The sequence below is a fragment of the Copadichromis virginalis genome, linkage group LG5 (assembly GCF_057382275.1).
Source record: "Copadichromis virginalis isolate Kocher_CV1m ecotype Utaka linkage group LG5, C_Virginalis_male_GT1.1, whole genome shotgun sequence".
NCBI lineage: Eukaryota > Metazoa > Chordata > Actinopteri > Cichliformes > Cichlidae > Copadichromis > Copadichromis virginalis.
The window spans coordinates 15507877-15514303 of NC_140622.1; the positions used below are offsets into that span (position 1 = coordinate 15507877).

The 6427-nt window shown below is 45.9% G+C and overlaps 1 protein-coding gene across 2 annotated transcripts in view; it reads left to right on the forward strand.

Moving 5' to 3' along the window:
* The window catches only part of LOC146709180 (paxillin-like), a 38320-nt gene that overhangs the window by 25085 nt on the left and 6808 nt on the right, over window positions 1-6427 (forward strand). The gene's annotated exons all lie outside the window — the stretch shown is intronic.

Consider the following 6427-nt stretch of genomic DNA (forward strand, 5'->3'; position numbering starts at 1 on the left):
AACAATGTGCTGGAAAGTGCTTTTCTTTCTCAATCACTTACGCTGATAGTCAGGCATATAAATATAGCATGCATGCACAAGGCCCTAGAAGAAGTTGGAGCAAAGTGACTTCTAGTTTCCTTGTGCATGTAGGAAGTAATGTATTATTCTGTAACATATGAACACATTACAAGTTAAGGTTACAGATGCTATTCATCCTCCTTCTTATCCATTCATAAAGCTGCTGTTGACTGAGTTCGATATAGGCTTGGTTAGTGGTTTAGTGTTTTGTGTTCACTGGTTGGGATCTAACTGAGTGCACAGTAGGTAGTGGCTTTTGCCAAAACAGTAGAAAGAGAATTTAAAGTGAAATTAGATTTTTGTTGTGCTGTTGGCTGGCTGTAGTGCACTGAGGCGATAGGAAATGCAGGTCTGTAAAGCTTTCCAAATTGTTGGGCTGTCTCCTTGTTAAACTGCAATGTGTTGTGTTATGTGGGGGTGTGTGTGTGTGTATGTATGTATGTATGTATGTGTATATATGTGTGTGTGTGTGTATATGTGTGTGTATATGTGTGTGTATATGTATATATATATATATATATATATATATATATATATATATATATATATATATATATATATATATATATATATATATATATATATATATATATAGCCCCAACTGACCGAGTGCTCAGTGAATACCTCAGGCAGCAGAAACCCAAGAAAGAACCCAAGAAACCCAGAAATCCTACCAGTGGCTGGACAAAGCTGGACTGAAAGACAGCACAGAGGCACTAATCATGGCAGCACAAGAACAAGCTCTGAGTACAAGATCCATAGAGGCTGGGGTCTATCACACCAGGCAAGACCCCAGGTGCAGGCTGTGTAAAGATGCCCCAGAGACAATCCAGCACATAACAGCAGGGTGCAAGATGCTAGCAAGCAAGGCATACATGGAACGCCATAACCAAGTGGCCGGCATAGTGTACAGGAACATCTGTGCCGAGTATAACCTGGAAGTCCCGAGGTCAAAATGGGAGATGCCCCCGAGGGTGGTGGAGAATGACCGAGCTAAGATCCTGTGGGACTTCCAGATACAGACGGACAAAATGGTGGTGGCTAACCAACCGGACATAGTGGTGGTAGACAAACAGAAGAAGACGGCCGTAGTGATCGATGTAGCGGTTCCGAATGACAGCAATATCAGGAAGAAGGAACACGAGAAGCTGGAGAAATACCAAGGGCTCAGAGAAGAGCTCGAGAGGATGTGGAGGGTGAAGGTAACGGTGGTCCCCGTGGTAATCGGAGCACTAGGTGCGGTGACTCCCAAGCTAGGCGAGTGGCTCCAGCAGATCCCGGGAAAAACATCGGAGATCTCTGTCCAGAAGAGCGCAGTCCTGGGAACAGCTAAGATACTGCGCAGGACCCTCAAGCTCCCAGGCCTCTGGTAGAGGACCCGAGCTTGAAGGATAAACCGCCCGCAGGGGCGTGCTGGGTGTTTTTTTTTTTTTGTTTTTTTTAATATATATATATATATATATATGTGTGTGTGTGTGTGTATATATGTGTGTGTGTGTGTGTGTGTGTATATATATGTGTGTGTGTGTGTGTGTATATATATATGTATGTGTGTGTGTGTGTGTGTGTGTGTGTATATATATATATATATATATATATATATATATATATATATATATATTAGGGGTGCAACGATACACAAAATTCACGGTTCGGTTCGATACTTTGGTGTCACGGTTCGATATTTTTTCGATACAAAAAAAAATGTTCATGCCTTTTTAATTTCCATCCATCCATTCGCTTCCGCTTATCCTTTTCAGGGTCGCGGGGGGCGCTGGAGCCTATCCCAGCTGTCATAGGGCGAGAGGCGGGGTACACCCTGGACAGGTCGCCAGTCTGTCGCAGGGCTAACACACAGGGACAGACAACCATTCGCACTCACATTCATTCGCACATTCACACCTAGTGACAATTTGGATTATCCAATTAACCTATCCCCACAAGCTGCATGTCTTTGGACATTTATTAAAATTATAAATATATATTTTAACACAAAAGTACAGTTTTTAAATTTAACCCTAACCCTTGTGCGTGTTGTTTTTTAGCTCGTCATATTGCAGCCACAGAAATTCTTTTGTCCATGAAACCATAAAGCTGCACTTTCTTTTTGCCTTATAGTCTGATTTGTCATAACTTCTCCGTTTTGTGGTAAGCTTTTCTTTGGCTGTCACTTCTTCACCCTGACCTGTCTTATTTGGCTCAGCAGAACTAAAATATATATCTGTCTGTGAAGGTTCTCAATCATCCAGGTCATCGTAGTGAAATATATATCCTGCCGCACTCACATAAGCTCAGCGATTCTCTGCGCGATCAACCTCTCACATGTTTAAGCTGCGGGAGATTTCACTTGTCATGTTTGCATAGTAAGCTAACAATTAATAAGACGATGTCAGAGGAATTGGTGCACAAATTATCATCACTCACAGATCAGTGCTGTCGCTCTCTATACACAGTTCGCGCGATTGCAAAGTGAAAGCAAAAAAACAAGCGCAAATTCAAACACGATTTCAATATGTCACATATTGACAGTGGCTCACCCAATGACATAATTACCCAGCTACATTTCTGAAAGAATGCAAAAGCATTGACATATATTTTTCCTTCCTACAATAGCCCGACAGGCAGGGCAGAGATAGCCCCGGGACGTCGGGCTAGCGATATTGCGAGCCCTGTATCTGATTGAGGAATCACTCATCTTTGGAAAAGAGAGTTTATTACAGAGAAATGTCTCTTTCCAAAATAAAAGCTATACTATCCGTTTCTTCTGGGCTATATTCTCAGCAGCATATTAAACATATCAGGTCTCCATAAGGAGAATCCTGTGCTAACAGCTGTCTAAATGACTCGGCTAAAGTTTGTAGCATGCATGCTTGTTTTTGTCTTTGCACTAGGATGATGTCGGTGTAAATGTGCAGTCATATTCGTTGTGTTCCCACTAGTGCTTTCAGGTTAATCTCGTTGAAATAACCTTAACGCCACAACACGGCAAATCTCCGTTAACGAGCTACCCTATACAGAGGGGCTAGACGGCCAACACGTTAACGAGCTAACTGCGCTAACACACTAGCTCCCACCCATGTAATTGAGCATTGCATGGCACATCCAACATACTGTTTTACTTTAGTCCATGACTCGCTTACCTTCAGGGTCATACGTCACATGAAAACCAAAATAATTCCAAACGCCAGATCTGAATGAGGGTGGGGAGGTCCACTTCTGTCTCGCTAGCTTGCCCTGCGCTCTTCCTTCTGACCATCCTGTCTGTGTTGAGTGCTCAGTGAATCTGCGTTCGACTACTCCGCCTAGGCTGCACTCTCGAGCCTAGGCGGAGTAGTCAAATGCAGATTCACTGAGCGCTCAACACAGACAGCATCGTCAGAAGGAAAGTTGATAGTTGATTTTCTCCCCTTTGGTTTTCTTTCTTTCTCTCCCCCTCTTTCTTTCATTCTTTCCCCCTGTCCTATCCCACAGTCATGTCTGTCCCGTTTGCAACTGAAAATAAAATAAATTCATAATTATAATAAAGGTCAATCAAATGGACCAATATGATGATCCACTTAAAATAAATCCTCTTGGCATCTTTCTTGGCCTCAAGACAACAATTCTGATGGCTATAGATCCAAACGGGACACAAAAAAAAAAAAAAAAAAAAAAAAATTGAAAAAAAAAAAATTGAAAAAAATTGTATTGTTCGATACATATGCGTACCGAACCGAAAGCACTGTATCGAACGGTTCAATATCGATACGAATATCGTTGCACCCCTAATAAATAAATAAATGAATAAATAAATAAATAAATAAATATAAATATAAAAAAAAACACCCAGCACGCCCCTGCGGGCGGTTTATCCTTCAAGCTCGGGTCCTCTACCAGAGGCCTGGGAGCTTGAGGGTCCTGCGCAGTATCTTAGCTGTTCCCAGGACTGCGCTCTTCTGGACAGAGATCTCCGATGTTATTCCCGGGATCTGCTGGAGCCACTCGCCTAGCTTGTGAGTCACCGCACCTAGTGCTCCGATTACCACGGGGACCACCGTTACCTTCACCCTCCACATCCTCTCGAGCTCTTCTCTGAGCCCTTGGTATTTCTCCAGCTTCTCGTGTTCCTTCTTCCTGATATTGCTGTCATTCGGAACCGCTACATCGATCACTACGGCCGTCTTCTTCTGTTTGTCTACCACCACTATGTCCGGTTGGTTAGCCACCACCATTTTGTCCGTCTGTATCTGGAAGTCCCACAGGATCTTAGCTCGGTCATTCTCCACCACCCTTGGGGGCATCTCCCATTTTGACCTCGGGACTTCTAGGTTATACTCGGCACAGATGTTCCTGTACACTATGCCGGCCACTTGGTTATGGCGTTCCATGTATGCCTTGCCTGCTAGCATCTTGCACCCTGCTGTTATGTGCTGGATTGTCTCTGGGGCATCTTTACACAGCCTGCACCTGGGGTCTTGCCTGGTGTGATAGACCCCAGCCTCTATGGATCTTGTACTCAGAGCTATATATATATATATATATATATATATATATATATGCGCGTTTACATGCGTTGTTATGGGTTAACTGTCCGTTGCCATGCGTTTACATGCGTTGTTATGGGTTAACTGTCCGTTGCCATGGGTAACCGGTCCGTTGCCATGGGTAACCGGTCCGTTGCCATGGGTTACCTGACCGTTGCCATGCGTTAACTGTCCGTTGCCATGCGTTGTTATGGGTTAACTGTCCGTTGCCATGCGTTAACTGTCCGTTGCCATGCGTTTACATGCGTTGTTATGGGTTAACTGTCCGTTGCCATGCGTTTACATGCGTTGTTATGGGTTAACTGTCCGTTGCCATGGGTAACCGGTCCATTGCCATGGTAACCGGTCCGTTGCCATGGGTTACCGGTCCGTTGCCATGGGTTAACTGTCCGTTGCCATGCGTTAACTGTCCGTTGCCATGCGTTTACATGCGTTGTTATGGGTTAACTGTCCGTTGCCATGCGTTTACATGCGTTGTTATGGGTTAACTGTCCGTTGCCATGGGTTACCGGTCCGTTGCCATGGGTTACCGGTCCGTTGCCATGGTAACCGGTCCGTTGCCATGGGTTACCTGACCGTTGCCATGGGTTAACTGTCCGTTGCCATGCGTTGTTATGGGTTAACTGTCCGTTGCCATGCGTTAACTATCCGTTGCCATGCGTTTACATGCGTTGTTATGGGTTAACTGTCCGTTGCCATGCGTTTACATGCGTTGTTATGGGTTAACTGTCCGTTGCCATGGGTAACCGGTCCGTTGCCATGGTAACCGGTCCGTTGCCATGGGTAACCGGTCCGTTGCCATGGGTAACCGGTCCGTTGCCATGGTAACCGGTCCGTTGCCATGGGTTACCTGACCGTTGCCATGGGTTAACTGTCCGTTGCCATGCGTTAACTGTCCGTTGCCATGCGTTTACATGTGTTGTTATGGGTTAACTGTCCGTTGCCATGCGTTTACATGCGTTGCCATGGGTTACCGGTCCGTTGCCATGGGTTACCGGTCCGTTGCCATGGGTTACCGGTCCGTTGCCATGGTAACCGGTCCGTTGCCAGGGTAACCGGTCCGTTGCCAGGGTAACCGGTCCGTTGCCATGGGTTACCTGACCGTTGCCATGGGTTAACTGTCCGTTGCCATGCGTTTACATACGTTGTTATGGGTTAACTGTCCGTTGCCATGCGTTAACTGTCCGTTGCCATGCGTTAACTGTCCGTTGCCATGCGTTTACATGTGTTGTTATGGGTTAACTGTCCGTTGCCATGCGTTTACATGCGTTGCCATGGGTTAACTGTCCGTTGCCATGGTAACCGGTCCGTTGCCATGGTAACCGGTCCGTTGCCATGGGTTACCTGACCGTTGCCATGGGTTAACTGTCCGTTGCCATGCGTTTACATGCGTTGTTATGGGTTAACTGTCCGTTGCCATGCGTTTACATGCGTTGTTATGGGTTAACTGTCCGTTGCCATGGGTAACCGGTCCGTTGCCATGGGTAACCGGTCCGTTGCCATGGGTTAACTGTCCGTTGCCATGCGTTAACTGTCCGTTGCCATGCGTTTACATGCGTTGTTATGGGTTAACTGTCCGTTGCCATGCGTTTACATGCGTTGTTATGGGTTAACTGTCCGTTGCCATGGGTTACCGGTCCGTTGCCATGGGTTACCAGTCCGTTGCCATGGTAACCGGTCCGTTGCCATGGTAACCGGTCCGTTGCCATGGGTTACCTGACCGTTGCCATGCGTTAACTGTCCGTTGCCATGCGTTTATATGCGTTGTTATGGGTTAACTGTCCGTTGCCATGCGTTTACATGCGTTGTTATGGGTTAACTGTCCGTTGCCATGCGTTTACATG